Below are 19,571 nucleotides of genomic sequence, written 5' to 3' on the forward strand. Positions count from 1 at the left end.
ACATTGAAAAAGGCCATCCTTTGGCTCCAGAAGAAATGGATCATACCATTAGTCTGTTCAGATGTTGGTGATTCCAGTGGGCAAGTTATCTTAACACCTTGCTCATTTTTCATTCTGCTTTTCTTTTCAGCTCACTACTTAGTTTTTGCAAATCTTTTAATCTTTCCTTCTATGAAAGAATTAAGCACTGATTACCTCAGGCATGCTCTGTATATACCCATTTGACTCATCTCCTTAGTGTTCAGGCTGGTAATTGTTATGTACATTTCCAGGGAGGTAATTGAAAAAATAGTCGCTCAAATCATTTTCTGTGTCATGTAATTTATATGAGGAACCCTGATTGAGAAAGGCCATTGGAAATGACATACATATTGGACCATTTGAGCTTCCTTGATTCCCATTTGTGATTGGCAAGAACCATGAAGTTACATCTCCATTTATGATGTCATTTAGTCGTGATTTATCTAGGCTTCCTTACATTAGATAATTTAGAATGCCCAGTTTTAAGTAGTAGGGAAGATATTTAACAGCATTATTTCTTCTAGCCTATCAATATTATTATAGATTCGCTTATCTTATTAGCTATTTCTCTCATTATCATTGAAGGAAAGAGTAAAATGTTATCTGATCAATAGTCAGGATTTGTAACCAAATCCTATATGTAACCAATGAAAAAGAGCTGCAGGAAAAAATCCTACATAAGTATTTCATAAAAATGGGATTGCCAGAAAATAAATTTCAAAATTTTTATTTTTTACAAAAGTCATCTAGATTATTATTTTAAAAAATCCTTAAATCGGGATGCTATTCAGTAGTTCTAAGGTGAGGCCCAGGAACATGGGTTATAACGAGTGCACAGATGTTTCTGCTGCAAGCGAATGATGATTTATTTTAAGAAAACTTGAACTCTTTTTCCTGTCCTGATATAACTTTGGGTGTTATATTAGTAGCAGTAGCTTCTATTCACCCAATTTTTCTGATATGTCTTTGAATCCAAGAGTCTATCTGCATTCAATTGCTGTTTTTAAACTATTAATATAAAGTAGATGACATTATCCAAAATAACTCCTTTTTTAACTAAAATAAACAATCTTTTCAGTATGTCTTAGCACACTACTTTTATTGATTTTCTTAATAGAAGGTTGATAAATATTGTTGAATGTTAAATCTTTGAATTAGAATAGGTAGCTTCGGCTATCATGCATCAAATTCTTTTTTCCAAGTATAAAACTTAAGCAAACAATAAGCAACCTGCCCAAGATCTCACATCAATTAGTCAAAATAAACTAGTTATTCTGTTACCTGTTACTCTGTTTGTAAAAAGAGCCATCTGAGTGCCACTTCTGACCATGATAGACTAATTGATACTAGACTAGCCTCACATCAAAAACAACAGTAAAATTAGATCAAATATAGAAGCCTCTCTTTTCAGACATTAGTCGGTAAGCATCTCAGGTTTGTGATAATTGAGAAGAAGGTAAACAAGTAATCCGAGCCACAAAGCAGACCCACAAAAACCCTGAATTTTCTAGGGCCACAGTGCACAGAAGAGGAACCCGAGCTAGCGGCAGAGCTACTGCATTGAGGAGACAGATACCAGAGTCATGGGCTGCTGAAGTGGCCAGAATGTGCAGGATGACGACTTCAGAAAAGGGGACTATGAAAAGAGGAGCCTCCAGAAATCTGATTCACATAGCTGAGGGCCTGGCTGAATATGTATTGCACAAAATTCCACAAGGCCTAGAAGAGATCACATACCACAGGGCTGAGAATGATACAAGAGATTACGCAGAGCTGGGAGATTTTGAAATTGCAGCCTTGGCAGAGCAAAGATCTCAACACACACCATAAGTAATCAGTGGAGATCCAGAAAAGCCATGCCTAAGAGGTAAAAGCCATAGCCTGCAAGGAACATGCTGTAGAACTAAGCTAAAATTTAAAATAGATCCAATTCTAAAAAACTAAAATAGGTACAACAGGTCAAAAATGATTGCTCAATAATTTAATTGCCTGTCAAAACCAAACTCTACATTCTTTACAGGGAGACATTGTAATCTAAACTTCTTGCTAAACGTTATTTTAATTTCAAGCATAATAAAAATTGCTAGAGAATGAAGGGCTATGAATGTGATTCATAGTGAAGAGAAAAATGGACCAATAGAAAAGACTACAAGATGATCCAAATGTTAAAACTTGAAGACAAGGATGTTAAAATAGATATTACAAATCAACTCATGCTGGGTAACAGACTTGAATGTTAGGTGTGAAACTATTAGAATTCTAGAGGAAAATGTTGGAAGTACTCTTCTAGACATTGGCCTAGGCAAAGAATTTATGAAGAAGACTCCAAAGGCAATCACAGCAGCAACAAAAATAAATAAATGGGACCTGATCAAAGAAACTGTCAAGAGAGCAAACAGACAACCCACATAATGGGAGAAAATTTTTGCAAGCTACACATCTGATAAAGGGCTGATAACTAGAATTTATTTAGAACTCAGGAAAATCAGCAAGGAAAAATCAAACAACCTTATCAAAAAGTGGGCAAAGGACATGAACAGAAATTTTTCAAAAGAAGACAGAATAAAGGCCAACAAACATATGAAAAAATGCTCAACATCTCTAATCATCAGGGAAATTCAAATAAAAACTGCAATGAGATGTCACTTATCTCCAGTAAGAATGGCCTTTATCAAAAAGTCCCCAAACAATAAATGTTGGCGTGGATGCGGAGAGATAGGAACACTCCTACACTGCTGGTGGGACTGCAAACTGGTTCAGCCTCGGTGGAAAGCAATATTGAGATACCTTAAAGCGATACAAGTAGATCTACCATTTGATCCAGCAATTCCACTACTGGACATCTACCCAAAAGATCAAATGACACTCTACAAATGGGACACCTGCACTCGAATGTTTATAGCAACACAGTTCACAATTGCAAAGGTGTGGAAACAACCCAGGTGCCCATCAATACATGAGTGGATTAATAAAATGTGGTATATGTATACCATGGAGTACTATTCAGCTTTAGGAAACAATGGTGATATAGCACCTCTTGTATTTTCTTGGATAGAGCTGGAACCCATTCTACTAAGTGAAGTATCTCAAGAATGGAAAAACAAGCACCACATGTACTCACCAGCAAATTGGTATTAATGGATCAACACCTAAGTGGACATATAGAAATAACATTTATCCGGTGTCAGGCAGGTGGGAGGGGGGAGGAGGGGATGGGTATATACAAACATAATAATTGAGACATGCAACGTCTGGGGGATGGTCATGCTTGAAGCTCTGACTCAAGGGGGGAGGGAGGCATGGGCAATATAGGTAACCTTAACGTTTTTACCCCCATAATATGCTGAAATTAAAAAAAAAAGAAAGAAACAGAAACTGCAACAACAAAAAATAGATTGTCTCCAAAAAAAAAATAAATAAATACAAACTATGTTTGAAAGCAAAAAAAATGTATTCAGGGACTTAAAGGAAAATATTATCATAATGAATGAATGTGGGTGTCAGCAGAGAAATTGAAAATATTAAAAACAATAAAGGTGAAAAGTCTATAATGGAATTACAAAACCCATAATAAAAAATGTATTGGATAGAATTACCAGCAGATCAGAGAGAGCAAAAAAAAATTGTCAGTGAACGTGGAGATATATGAACAAAAATAACCCAACATGAAAACACAGATTAAAACTGATTGAAAAGGTAAATAGACTTATGTGACAATACCAAGTGGAGTGTCAAAAGGAGAAGATAGTTAAGGATACACATTATAATATCAAAAGAAACAATTAAAAATGCAGAGATATAACTACAAAGGCAATAGAAGAAGAAATGTTGAATTAAATTTTTTATTAGCCCCAAATAAGAGAGGAAAAAGGAATAGACAAACAACAATAACAATATGGGTGGAACAAAAAGAGTACAAATAGCAAAATGGTATATACTGAGATTCAACAACATCAATTATTATAGTACATGTAAGTGGATTTCCAAGAATGAAGGATGATTCTTCATTGGTCAATCCTTTAATAAAGTCAAGCATTATGATATTTAAGGAGGAAAAACTCATATAACTATTTTTATAGATGCTGAAAACCTTTGAAAAATTATAAGATTTACTTCTTAGGAAATAATTTAAAATATAGAATTGAAGTGCATTTTCTTATAATAATAAATGTGAATGTGAATTATATGCTATATTATATGAACATATGCATATTTAATATACATTATGATATATTTTAGTTTTGTAGAGTATTAGGCAAATTGTACGTACCCTTGATTACCCAGAATACTTATTAGAGTGACAACTGGCTTAATATTTATGCTTATTCTGTGGGCAATTTTACCTCCAGTTGGGGTTATCCCATTAGATAGATGGTACAGAATTTGTCCTTTCCTTTAGCTGACTGATCAAGGACACCACCTAATTCTTGCAAGGTCAGCCTCAACTCAAGAATGGGTTGTCATGGATGATAGCATTGGCCCAGAATTCCTCCTCATTGGTCAAAGTAGGGTCTGTAGAATGGCTAACACATTCTGCTTTACCTGGTTTAATGCTTTGAGTCTAGTGGAAAAGTCAGTATAGAAATGTAAAGAGAAATCCACTTGATGTTTTGATGTAGACCCTGATGGTTCTGGAGATTTTTTCTACTGACTGGATGGTTGAGATCAGTGCCTCAGGGCAGCCTCATCTTGCTATTTGTAGTTCGGTAGTAGCCTTAATGAAATGTTGTGTGAGACAAATTGAATGGATTTGGTTCTAGCCTGTTTTGGTCAGAATAATCAGAGTGGCTGATGGAATGGTATACTCATGTGCACATTTGCCAGAAGGCAAATCATTGTAAAAATGAGGGGTAGATATTGTTGAGAGACAGTTCTCAAGAGATCTCCTCATTTCTGCATGTCTTGAGAGCAGATGTAATAATGGTTTTTTTGTTCTGGATGTTTGTACATCAAATAGTCCTGAAAAGGAGAGACAATGTTACAAAGATAATGTATTCATCCAGAGCAGGCACGTTTGCTTTAGCCCATTAAAAAAGATTCAAGTTCTCTGGGCTCACGGTTCCTCAGTTGTAATGCAAACCCACTGCCTGTGCTGCATGGCTCTGCATTGCTTCTGGGAAACTTGGGGGACTAGCAGAACTGACTCCTAGCAGGTGAGCATGCTCATATTTCCTGCCACACTGTGTGCAGTGAATTTCTTTCTTTTTCTTTTTTTAAGGAACCAAGAGTCTTATGTTTTCTGCTAGCATTCATTAAACTACAGCAAGACAATTTGTTAGCTTGCAAGTAGTCTAAAATCTCAGATCCTTCAAAGTTCTTGACACACAGATATGGGAAAGAACCCTAAAATCATATACAAACAGAAATAAATGAACTGAACTGTATTTCCAATGAATTAACTTTGCCACACAGTTAAAGAAGTTGGGGGAAGAACTAACCAAAGTAACTTTTTTCAACATAATATAATATTTGGACTGTGCACTCAGGATGAGGAGAAAGAGAACTCTGAACAATAGTAAATTATTAGAGGATGATTTATTTTTCACAGAGGCCTGGATTAGCAATTCTGAAACTATTTTATGTGTATTCTAGGACTAAGCAAATAAATAGATATATTATGGATACTGAGAGCCAGTTTTATGACTTTTAAAAGTAGTTAAAATTTAATAGAAAGTTACTGAAATTAAAGTATCAGTGTGAACTTATAAGTTTTAATACAGGCATATGATAGACAAATTGATATAGATACATGTGCATGTTTATATATATGTGGAGATATATACATTTATGAAAATGTAAGCATGTTGTTTCCATGTAAATATGTCATTACTTTCATAGCTCTGTTCCTGAGAGGCCCAGACACAATGCTGTCCCACTAGTAATGAGCATATCTGGCATTCATACCTTGATTTCTGAACGTCATTCTCCAATAGAAAGGACATAGGGACCCATGATGTAATAGGTAACACCAGGATTTGCACAATATATAAGGGGATTAAAATAATACACTGCTTTAGCTGCATCCTACAAAGTGGTTAAATTTTTTAAATAATTGTGTATTTTTGTTAAATTTCTTACTTGATCTTTGGTTATTGAGAAGTATACTAATTTATAAATACCTCAAATTATTGTTATTATTGATTTCTAGTTTAATTTCCTTTAGTTCCATTATGGTCAGAAAACATACTTTGCTAGGTTTCAATCTTCTCATGTTTCTTCATGTTTTCTCTAAATCTTACAATAAATGTATTTATCTTATTACCATTTACCTTTAAATAATATTATAGCATTGCATGTATCTTTTGCGATATTGCTGCCATGCATGTTATTTCCTCCTATACTTCCATCCTTACATTACTGTTATTTTGTTTAGCCAATATATAATAATTAAAATATATAATAAATGAAAAAAGTTTAAGTCACCCATATATTTACCATTTGTGATGTTTTACAATTTCTTCTGTACATTCAAATTTCCATTATCCTTCCTCCTAAAGAACTTCCTTTAATATTTCTTATGTAAGGCTGCTGGCAATAATTTCTTTCAGCTTTTGTTTGCCTGAAAAAGTCTTTATTTCCTCTTCAGTTTTGAAATATATTGTTTCTGGATAAAGAAAATGCTATTAATAGCATTTCCTCTCAAAGAAGATGTCCCTAGATTATTTTCTAGTATGCATAGTTTCAAGCAAGAAGTCTCTTGTCATTCTTGTCTGTGTTCCTCTGTACATATTGTATCTTTTTTCTCATGCTGATCTTAACTTCTTTATTTTCTTTTCTGTTCTTTTTGTCAAATTAATTCATTGTACCTCTGTGTGTTTTTCTTTGTGTATTTTTCTATTATGTTTAGGGATTGTTGAGCTTCTTTGATCTGTGGGTTTGTAGTGTTTACCAAATTTGCAACATCTTTGGTGACTATTTCTCAAATATATTTTTGCCTTCTCTTCTATTCTCTTATTCTAGTATTCTGAATATACATACACTGGATTCCCTGATAGTGACATACTGGTTGTAATTGTTTTGTTGAATTTTTAGTCTCTCTCCATCTATCTCTTTTTGTCTCTCTCCTTCATTTGAGTACTTTCTACTGCTATGTCCTTTCTTCCACAGTACCTTATATTTTGTTATTCTCATGCATAATATTTTCCATTTCATTTGTAATATTTTTCATTTCTAAAAGTATCATTTGAGTCATTTTTATCCTCCATTTCTCTCCTCATCATAGTCATGTTTTCCTTAATATTTTTGAACTATTCATAAGAGGCATTTTAATGTCCTTGTCTGCTGCTTTAATTGTCACTGTCATCTCAGAGTGTGTCTCTATTGACTGTTTTTTCTCCTGTATATGGGTAATATTTTTCTGCTTCTTTGCATGCTGAGTAATTTTTGACTGGATAATTAACATTTTTAATTTTACATTGTTGGATGCTGAATTTTGTTCTTTAAGAAATGTTGGGTTTTGTTTCAGTGTGGAGTTAAATTATTTTGAATGATTAATAGTTGAATCTTTGCAAAGCTTGCTTTTAAGCATCATTAAGGTATGTTCAGAGAAGTCTTTATCCAGGGTAATTTAGCCTCACTGCTAAAGTGATAGTGTTGTTAGAACTCTATATGACACCCCATGTAGGATGAGGACTTTGTGATCTGGCTGGTGGGAATATAAACTCTTCACATTTCTATGAGAGCTACAGAGGCTGTTCACCCTTCTCACTTTTGATGTTTTCTTATTTTTTTCTCAGCCTCAGATAGTTTTCTTACAGATGTATGTAGGTCAGTACTCAGCAAAGACTCTCAGAACCTCCTTGCCAGTCTTTGAAGATTTCTCTTTGTGCAGCCCCCTCCTCTTTAGTACCTTTATCTTATATTATCCTCAGTTAAGGGAGGCTGTCATCTCAGTCTGCTGGTGATGAATTCTCCCAGCTCCACTCTTGTGCTGCTTCCCTACTGCATCAGGATTCAGTGATGTCTTTAGTTATCTGTCCTCTAGGTAGCAATTTGATGAAGTTTTAGAGATTTTCTTTCTCTCTCTTTCTTTTCCTTCCTTCCTTCTTCCTTCCTTCCTTCCTTCCTTCCTTCCTTCCTTCCTTCCTTCCTTCCTTCCTTCCTTCCTCTCTCTCTTCCTTTTTTTCCTTCCTTCCTTCCTTCCTTCCTTCCTTCCTTCCTTCCTTCCTTCCTTCCTTCCTTTCTTTCTTTCTTTCTTTCTTTCTTTCTTTCTTTCTTTCTTTCTTTCTTTCTTTCTTTCTTTCTTTCTTTCTTTCTTTCTTTCTTTCTCTCCTTCCTTCCTTCCTTCCTTCCTTCCTTCCTTCCTTCCTTCCTTTCTTGCTTGTATCGCCACCATATACTTCCAGCTGTCCAGTGTTTAAATCCCTTGTTTCACATAGTTTGTCCAGTTTAGCTTTTCTTTTAGTGTCAAAGGGCAGGTACATCGAGTCCCTTTTATTCTACATCGGTCAGATAAAATATGGTACAGCTACTTTCTAATCTAAAGTTAAATCCATTCAAAAACTATGACCCAGAAATTAGCCTTCTAGATAATTTCTCAGAATAAATGAAATTTATGCCCACAAAAATACTTTTATTAGAATTTTCATAGTATCTTCATTCATAATGGCACCAAACTGGAAAGTACTCAAATTCCAATCAACATGAAAATGTATAAACAATTTATGATATATTAATACAAGGAATTACTCAACGACAACAAGAAATAACTTGTACTCACAAAATAACAAGAATGAGTGTCACAGATACTATTCTGAGTAAAGCAGGATACAAAATACTACCTAACCTATGATTGCATTTATGTGACGTTCAATAGCAGGCAAAATTAAGCTATGTGAAAAAAGATAAAAAAATATTGTTTCTGAAAGTGGAGATTAAGTGAAAAGGGACACAGGGAATGTTCTTGTGAGATGCAAATGTTCTTTACCTTTATAGAGGTGTGGGCTATAAGTTTATACATTTGTCAAAATTAATGAAATTTTGAATTTAAAATGTATATTTTATATTATACAAACATTCCCTTAAGAACTATAAATGGATAATAATTTTTTAGTTATTAGGATTGCTTTGCACAGTCAGAGGAGCTAGCAATTCTAAATTTATTTTCTGTATAGTCTACTCTTGGGAAAATTATTAACTATATTGAGGATAATGAGAGACAGGTTTTTCATTGTTGGAGAAGAAATTTGCAAATTTAGAAAGAAGGAAGACTATACTCTGTGGTATTAGATCATATTTGTAGGTATCAGAATAAATCTATGGTTTTATATTTCTATAAATCTATATATAGATTTATATTTCTATAAATAGATACAGCTATATCTACATAGGCACTCTCTTTGCTGAAGAAGTAATGACATACCAATATGACTGACAAAGACCTAGCACTCATCTTAGTTTCTAAACATGATGCTCCAGTAAAAGAAAAAAGGTTTTCTTGGAGTAAAAATATGATTTGAGGACTAGGGTAGGAAAAGTGCAAGATGATCCTAGAATATCATATCAAGCCAGAAAATCAGGAAGTACTTAAAGAATGATGAGTAATGGAGCTATGTCAAAAGGATACAGGATAGAGTTTCATGAGTCTCCTACTGGTCAAATATCAAACAATTTGATCATCCAAATAAATGTCGATGGGAATGGATTATATAGACACTATGGTGTACTAGTAAACTGGCTCTCTATAATGAAAAAATGTTTTTAAATCCCTGGTTGGCAGTATTTGCTGATTTCTACAGAATAAATACTCCTTTTATGGGCAATTTTAAGCTACCTATATGGCACCGAACACAGATTTAAGAAGGCTTGTCTATAATTAGTTTTTATTTATAAGTGAGCTGGCTACAACACACCATTAAATATACTACAGAATAAAATGAGGATACATAAATTTATACATATATCAAGGAATGATTAAATCACCTCATGGGGGAGAAGGGAAAGTTCTTGCTAACAGTAAAATTTTAACTAACATAGAAGGAATAATGGAATAGAATATAGTCCATGGGTGCCAAAACTAGCAAGGAAAGTTTTCATGAAGAGCTCTAAATGCACACAATCTGAAAAAATGACTCCACCAATTATTTAGTAATTGCAAAGTGAAAAATGGTGCCTTTGCCATGGAGAAATCTAATGGATACCACTTTAACTGAATAGTCAATATCATCATCTTCAGCACTGGGATGAACTGGCATCATGTGTCTCCCATTAGGATGAGCTGAGTAGGACCAGTATCACTTCTCTGCCACACCTTCTCTGCCCCATCAGTCAGGATTCTCCAGAGGAACAGGATCAACAGGAGGTATTTATATAGAGATTTATTTTAGGGAACTGGCTCATGTGGTTGTGGGGCTGGCAAGTACAAGTCTGTAGGGCAAACCAGCAGGCGGGAAACTCTGACGGGATTCCTACATTACAGTTTTGAGGTTGAATTCCTCTTCTCCAGGCAAAGAGTTTTGCTCTTGGGTCTTTAACTGATTGTATGAGGCTCACTCATATTGTTGAGGTACTCACTTTTACTTAAAATCAACTGACTCTGGATGTGAACCACAACTACAAAATACTTTCACAGGAACATCTAGATTAGTGTTTACCTGACAACTATGCACCATAGCCTATCCAAGTTGACACATAAAATGTAACCATCACCTCTGCCAAAAATTCATAATCTGAAGCCAATTGTAAAAAAAAAAAAATAGACAAATACAAATGGAGCATTTTATGAAATAAAGGCCCGTCGTCTTCAAAATGTCAAAGTAAAGGATAAAAAAGAAGAAAGACTAAGGATTTAATATGAAGTGGAAAAGAAACATGACAATAACATATTACATAGGATTCTGGATTTTATCTGGTATTGCATGAAAGACGTTATTGGGACAATTGATGAAGTTAGATTACAGATTAGGTAATTTTCTAATTTTGACTATTTTGCTGTAGTTATATATGAGAAAGTCATCATTCTTAGGAAGTACTCACTGAGACAGCAAAGATGCGAGTGTACAGTATCTCCATTTCACTTTGTGTGGGCAGAATAATGGCCCCCAAATGATGTCTGAATCTTGGAACCTGCTAACATATTTTCTTACGTGACAGAAAGGACTTTTGTAGATGTGATTGGGGATCTTGAGATGAGGAAATTATCCTGGGTTATCATGGTGGGCCCAATGTCATCACAAGGCTCTTGCAAGTGGAAGAGGGAGGCAGGAGAGTCAGAGAAAAAGAAGGAGATTAGAGATAGAAGCAGGGCTCAAAGTTATGCGAATGCTGGCTTTGAGATAGACATCAGTGAATACAGGCAGCCCTGGGAAGCCATAGATTCAGGCAGCCTCTGGAAGTTGGAAAAGGGAAGGAACTGATTCTCCCGGAGACCCTCCAGACAAATTGATGACATATTTTTAGCCCCAGAAATCCCATTTTGGACTTCTGAACTGCAGATAATAAGTTTGTGCTGTTTTAAGTCACGTTGTTTATGGTACTTTGTTACAGTAATAGAAAAATACTGTACTCTCAAATGATTTTGAAAATTAGGCATTTATTTGAGAGAATATTAAAACAAATGAAGCAGACACAAAACATCAGCAAATTATGGCTAAAACTCGCTAGGAGTTCCCTGTACTATTTCACATTTTCTTTGTTTAAATTAATATCAAAACAAAAAGTTATAGAAAAGGGACAAAAAAGGTCCATGGCTTTAAATATATTGATAATGAAGAGAGAGAGAAATATTTACACTTAAATTGATGGGATGTTTGAATCTGCTTCAAATAAACCAGGGAGGAGGAAAGTGGGGATAGGGTATGGACAGGGCCTTGGGTTAATGGTTGTTGGGAATGGATAATGTGTAAGAGTTTTGTCTTACACATTATAGTGTAATAGTACACATGTGTGCTATTTTGTCTGCTTTTACATGTGTTTCAGTTTCTTCTTAAGAAGTTAAAAAACAGGACCATTTTATCTAAAAATATATGGAATAGAAAATGATGCAATCCTAATATTTTATGTAACAATCAGTCTATCTGGGGAGTTAACAGCCTCTATTAGAAAAAAAATTGGCATAAGCTCTAACAGCCTAGTGTCATACCAGTTTAATATATTTTATTTACTCGAACAGACAAACCAGGAAACAAGAGGCCTTTCGCTGGGTAGGTCAGCCAGCAGACATTACCCTTTCTCTACTGTCAATGCTCCTCTGCAGTTTCTGCAGCTTGGTTTGCTTTTTGTTTATTTTTATAATTGTAGGCACTAACAAAAGTGTTTAGAGCACTCTGTTGAAAATAGCAGGATTTGAAGAAACTGGATGTCACTTAAAATATGATCCTTGGATAAACATCACATGCTGCTGGCCTTCTTACAAAATGAGTAAGCACTGACTGTGTCTCTCTCTGGCTGCCAAAGCCGCTTTGGTTTTCCTGGAGCCTTCTAGTTAGCAGGTAGTTTGAGGAGCCCATCGGGAAGGGAAAAATAGTATCCACTTGGATTACAATCTTCACTGGCTTCACCTGCCCCCCCCCTTTTAAAATACATATATGAAAGAGTTAAGGATGTATTTCTAATGCAATTAAAAAGAATAAAAATTGTTCAGAGAATTAACCTAACTTTTTGCCCTTCCCCAATGAGATATACAAATGAGAGCACGAATTTCTTGGCCAGATCCAATGAATTTAAATTTTCCATTAGCATATAATGGGTTTAGACTATAAATCCCTTTGAGCGTGGGAATCAGTGAGGATAAAAAAACAACGCTGTGTATGTAAGCTATTGCTCACATAAGCTCGGATTGTTATTTTAGAATATACTGTGCCTGTAAAAAGAAAGATAATAAGTTTTATGTGTCAATATTTAAAGAAAAAAAAAAAAAAGCAAGATTTTTTTTTTTTAAAGCCGTTTCATCTCTGAGAGATTCAATGACCATGTTTGATGACAAGCCAGATGGCAGCGTTCTCTGGACCCGGTGCCAGGAAGCATGACAGGAGCCGCAATTTACCTTCCGCGGTGAGCTCGCCGCCGCAGCCCACCACAGCTGCGGGCGAGCGGCGCTGCCGGTAGGTGCGAGCACAGTTGGTTCCCTCCCAATTTGGATGCAGCAGGTAAGAGGCTGAATCAGTACCCAGCAATTATGGAATTGGCATGTGCTGCATTGTTTACTCACAGTAATATTCCTACTGGACTTTATTAAAACACCATCTGTTGTCAGGGCAGACAAAGAATCCAAATAGAAAGACATAGCAAGACAGAGAGGAAGAGAAAATGAGAACGTGCATATGTGCGCTGCAGTCCTGCCACAGGATTTGGTTGCATTTCTAAGAGGCCACGTTTGATCCTGAGGGTTATCTTTTAACATGATATCCCCACTCTCCCGGATTTTTGTTTTGGGTTTCTGCTGCCAGCTAGGCCAAAACAATTTGTGGTCCAAATGAAGCTGGCTGTGTGCGAGTCGGGCTGGAATTGGAGGCAGGGAGTGCATGCGTATGGGTGGAGCCCAATCACATTAGCATTACTGCAAATTGAAACCAAAATGATGGAAAGTAAAGTCGTCCACTGAATGATGCTCAGAGTAAACTTCTGAGTTAATGTTTGGAATATAGGCTGAGTAATAAAGGATATCTGCCAATAATAATACCTTCAGGGCACAAGGAAAAGTGACCGTTTTTTTACAATCAGCTGTTTTCTCTCACTCTTTTTAATCCTGCAGATGGGGATCAGATATTTCTAATACACAGCTGGTCTCTACAAATGGCCAAGTGTAATTTTTCATACGCTCGCTTACAATTCCAGGTGAAATTAATTAGTCAGAATTCCTCATCAGATAATATACTAATAAAATGTGATGCAAGTAATTAAATATGCAAATACAAGAACGACAGCATTAAAACTGATAATGTCATTTCAATTCTACAAAAAGACATCTGTCTATTTGGAACTTTATTGCAAAACAAAACAAAAGCAAAACAAACTTTAAAATGAAAGTGTGAACAAGCCCAGATTCATGTGGCAAAATGAAAGATGTAGAAAAATGAATCTAAAACAAGCATTGAATACTTTCTGGGGAAAAAGGGTTGGCTCAGTTAAAGTATATATTTAAATATCATGCAGCAAATTAATTAGGAGCATTGAGGGAAGCCAAAGGGAAAGCTTGTGCAGTGTATGATGTCATTGTCTACTTTGCCTGACACTCAGACCCCTGGTATTTGTGCCAGTATATGAGCAGTCATTTTAATTTGCAGCAATGCTATTTACCACTTTGCAAGCCACACCAATATTTAAAGAGAATTCAAGGAATGAATGAAAAGAAACAGCTGCGACCCCTTCCACCTCATTGCCCATTTCATCTCTCACTCTCCTCTGTGCTGTCTTATTTATAGATATTTTATTGAGCAATGGATTGGGTTGGCAGCATTTAGTACACCAATGCCTGTTTGTTAAACACATCACAATTCCTTTTATCAATGTTCCCTTTCCTAAGTGTCTTTTGTAGAGAATGCCGTGATTGACTGACTGTATATTTTTAATAGTTGTCAAAATGCATGAATATGCCAATTATGTATTTTTTCCTAAAATTGAATTCATGATGGTTTTAAGGCTGTCCCTAATTTATGATTTGTAATTATTGATGATATTTTAATGTTTAATAAGGTATGTATGCCACAGGATCAGTTACTGTAAAGAATGTTGAAAAAAATAAAAAGGCACAATTCTTTCCCTCAGGGAGCTTAAGATTCAGTTGGGGAGCTGAGTTATATACTGAAACAATAGGAAAAAATATCAAGTTGCTAGTGGTGAATATTAACACAAGGAAGTGCAGGAATTAGGAAGCAGCAGCAACCAGGGAAGGAAACAAGATCCGGCTTACCTGTCTTGTGGAGGTTGGACAGATTAGGAATAGACAAAGAGGAAAGAGCAGAACATGCCAAGCATAGAGGAAAATGGAGAAGCAGCCTTTGCAGATATATAAAAGCAGAAAAGAGGAAGAAGGTCTTTGGGAAACACTAACCTGGGTTTTGGCTCAGAGCAGCAAAGGCAATGATGATTTCATGAGAAACACTTTTCAAGAGCTCCCATGATTCCTGGTACCTTGCACAAGGAGACCAACCTTCTAGAGACCATGGTGAAGATTTTCATGAAGGAGGAAATAACAACATCTCTGAAAATAATTTTAGGCTCAATCAAATTTTGGTGTACAACATTGCCTGTAAAACAGGTTATATACATTTGAAGACAGAAGATTATCGAGAATGAATAAAGTGGTGAATTGATTGTATTAACTGAAAAATGTGAATAATAAAGACCATGTTGCTGAACCTAAATGCCCTTGCTCTAAATCTGCCCCTGCTGTGTAGGAAGAATTTCGTTTAGATTCTACAGCAGCTATCTGAAGCCAAGCAAAAGAGGATGCCTACTTGGTGGTTACAATAAGCTGGGCTAGAACAAGTGAGCTCCACGCCTGGGGCTGCAGAATGATAGATGGCGAGCTTCAACGACGCTTGAGAGGAAGGAGCCGGAGGTCAAAGACAAAATAAAATAACTGTCTCGGTGTAAGGTCTGAGGGTGAAATCAAACCATGCACAGAATAAAAGTGTGCAAGGTCTGAAGCCAGGAAAGTTGGAATAGGTTCAGTGATGGGTGTGAGCTGGACACGTGAGTGGAAACGTGTTAGTAGTCAGTATAGAGTAGTTAGTAGAGTAGTTAGTAGTCAGTATAGAGTAGTTAGTAGAGTAGTTAGTAGTCAGTACATAGTAGTTAATAGTCAGTAGAGAGGCTGTATTAGTCTGCTTCTGTTGCTATTTCAGCATACCCAAGACTGGGTAATTTATAAAGAAAGTAAATTTATTTCTTCCGGTTCTGGAGGCTGGGAAATCCAAGGTGAGGGCCGTCTCGCTGCACTGTGTTGCAGTGGAAGTCACAAGAGAGTGGAGCACGCCGCAGTGGGCATGAGGGGCCGACTCTTATCAGTAACCCACCCTGCGATAACTACCCCACTCCCTGCATAATGCCATCAATCCATTTATGAGGGCACAGCCCTCATGGCCTGATCACCTCTTAATGGTCCCACCACTTAATACCATCACAATGGCAATTAAATTAAAGTTCTCTTGGGGACATTCAAAGCATAGCAGAGGCCAGGAAAATTATGTGGCTATCTGAGCCCTGGCTTTGTGTGGTAAGAAGTAGTTGTCCAGGAAAGGAGGAAAGAAAAGCAGGAAATATATTGTCATTTTCCTGCATGGGATATATTCCAGTAATGTTTTCCCTTTCATTCTGATAGAAATGGATCCTACTTAAAATAAAAGCATGACTACATGTCACTGAGGTCTTTAAATTACATCACTATTAACTTCATTATCAGAAAAAGTTGATGCATAGCTATCTACATGGAATAATTAGAGAGTTTGAAAGAGGTTACTTATTTATTTATTTATGGTAAAATATTACCCAACAACTGTTTCTACAAGTGCTATTTAGCCTGTCCCTGCACCTCATTTTCTCCAGTACTTCCTATTTCTAATGCTTCTTTGCTGGGAATCTCTATGGAAATAAGCTACTGGCTTAAGGATTGTGCTTGGAGACGAGTCAGAAATATCTCCTTGACCTTTCGCCACTGTGGTCGTTCCTTCCCTCCACCATGCCAAATGCGGGTCCCCTCCTCTGCAGCTGGTGTTTTCACACATGGACCATTGGCTTCTGGCATTCATTTAAAACAAATGTATTCATTAAAATGTCTGAGATTTTGTGGAAGATAGCTACGCAAACAATCTGGAACATTCTGTCTGAAATAATTTCACCAATGGCAACAATTCCTTACACACATGTACATGTGCACAAACACTGCCTTGAGATTTTTAGCCTTTGGTCAAGAACAAAACAGAATCCACGAATGTAACAGGGTCATCTCTGGTCCCCAGCTGTGCTGCAGAGTAGCCCAGATTGTATGGGAGTGACTGCCCTAGGCTGCCATCACCCATATTCCCCTGTCACTGTAGGTCTGGCTGGCTCCCCTAGGTAAAAAGTTTTGGAAATAGTGGAATCAAAATATCCTGAGGTGCGTGTTTATACCAGAGAATAGAAAGTTGAGAGAGCCTCTAGGGAAGCTTTTCATGGTGCTTTATATCTTGAAATGCTGAAGACATCTCCTCTTCCTGTAAGGCTGGGCCCCAGGAGGTGAAGCAGGACGTTGGCATTACACAAATACAGCCAGGAAGAATGTCACTGGAGGCTTTCCACAGGCACTCCTTGTTGTGTTGAGATGCCGAGAGCTGCTAAACACAGAATCTTCCTTCTTTTTGTTTTCTCGTTTTATGAAGGTATAATAAGTATCTGGGGAAAGGACTTCCACAGTCTCTCAGTACAGGGATGCTCAATTGAAATACCTGGTGGTGCTGTGCTGATTGGTGGCAAAGTCTAACACTGTAGCACAGACGACCAAGGAGGAGATCACCTGTCATAAAGACCAAGTGTCCAGGAAGCTCCTCACTGGAGAGATGCTCAGAAGTGAGTGATAGCTTCTAGAAGAAGTTTTCAGACAGAATTATAAAGAATTAGAATATGTCTTTATATTGCACAGGCACCACTAATAAAACTTCTATTTCTGGAATTGCCAAAATACTGTAGCAAGGAATAGGCTCTAGTTATCTTCCAGATAAGTTATGTATATGATGAACATAAGGGAGTTTTCCAGCTGCTGGGGTAGGAGCTGAGACATGAGTCTCTGTATCTTGGGTTGCTAGAGAGAATGAAGAACTCCTGGAGAGGACTGGGAAAACAGTCTTTCGAAACAGGCTCATTCACATACTCCAAGACATAAGCAAGAACCTTAGAACATGATGTTACAAGGTGAGAAAGAAGAGGATTATTCATAGTGCCTGGAGACTGCCTGTTAAGAAGTATGGAGCTGGTTTTATGTAGACTGGCATGGCTAATCCAGAGATAAGCCAAGTCTTTGGGGCATTTCTGATAGAGAGACATCTTAAACTTAATAAAGCAATTCTTACGTTGGGTAAGTTGTATAAAGAGAACCAGGAGTGTGTCTCTAGTGACTCTGAAGTACTGGGTAGAAAACTCAAATATATGAAAATAATTTCCAATGGAATGTTATGAATTAGGAAAGAAAAAGGATATGGAAATGAACCACTTATTATGAGGATGTTATCAAATAACAGGATTTTGTGGTTTATTAGATTTTGCCAAAATAATGGATTCTTGACAGGGCTAATGAATACTTGGCAAAAGGAACAAGGAGGAGAGTGACTAGATCAAAAGAGCTATAAACTGAAATTTTAAGCAAGCATAAGAGAATATTCTTGAGAAAACTGTAAGACAAAGAAGTATTTTCCATGGAACACTATGGTGGAGAAGTAGGATTAATACCAAAACTACAGAAAGCTTCTACATTAATTCATAGAGAAAAATAAGTAGTCTTGAATTCTAGTGGAGAGAGCTGGCGAAGACTCCAGAACTCTACAGATGGAATGAGGATGAAATAAGGCTGACAACGGGAAAAAAATGCCTTATTTGAAAAAAATAGTTTAAATAGACCTGAGAATAGAACAAATCTCTATGTCAAGAAATTATAATCATATGTGAAAAATCATTTAACATAGAGAGCACATTAAAAGACATGTGACAAAGTTCAAAAGACAATAAAAACGACGTTAGTATGGAAGTAGCTGACAGACTATCTTGTCAAATGAGATTATGAATAACATTTTCCTGAAGTAGATAAAAACCTGGAATGAATACAAGATGTAGTCATAGTAGGAGAATTAGACTGTTGAGGAATTTGTTAATTTTCATTCTTCTATTAATAAAAGCAAGAACATCTGACAAATTCTTATCTTGTCTACAGTTTCATGATCCAGGAATTGGAAGAAATAATAAGGAGGAAAACTCTTATTCCACATTTAGTTCTATGGATTGCTTAATAATTTGAAGTGATGGGAAACTTCGGGGAGAGTGCCCATGTCATTTTAGTCCTAAGATATCAAGAAAATAAATGAATGATTATGCTAGTCAAATGAAAATCAGATAAGGTCGAGTTGGGATGGAAAAGCATGCCATGCATTTTGGCAAAAGATACATTGGGTTGTAAACCTCCTAGACTCAATTGTCTACTATCTTAGAGACTTTGACTAAGTAAACACTTCTTTTCTGAGACCTCCCCCTCCTTATTTCTAATGAGTAGTTTACATATACCCCAAATACAGTATTATTACCATACGCTGCACTAGACCAGAAAATTTGACTTCAGAAATTCTGTAATTCTCTCATATCAATAAGGTCACTGAAATAGAAAATTACTGTAATAATTCAAAATCTGGCAATTAACTACGTCTGCATATGGGGAGAGGGAAAATGGTCATACTGGGCTAGTTACTAAGCAACCACTTTGTAACCCCCTATCTCACCAGGCTGGCAAGAGAACAAAGAAATAATGCTTTCCTCTCAGACTCTATTAATTCCCTTTAAAGGGACATGACACCAATCCAAAGATGGCAAGTTGTTTCTTTAACAGCCTGCTAGTAAATGGGGTTTTGCATTTCTATGAATCTTTTCCCCAT

This window comes from Microcebus murinus, chromosome 15 (assembly GCF_040939455.1).
Source record: "Microcebus murinus isolate Inina chromosome 15, M.murinus_Inina_mat1.0, whole genome shotgun sequence".
Classification (NCBI taxonomy): Eukaryota; Metazoa; Chordata; class Mammalia; order Primates; family Cheirogaleidae; genus Microcebus; species Microcebus murinus.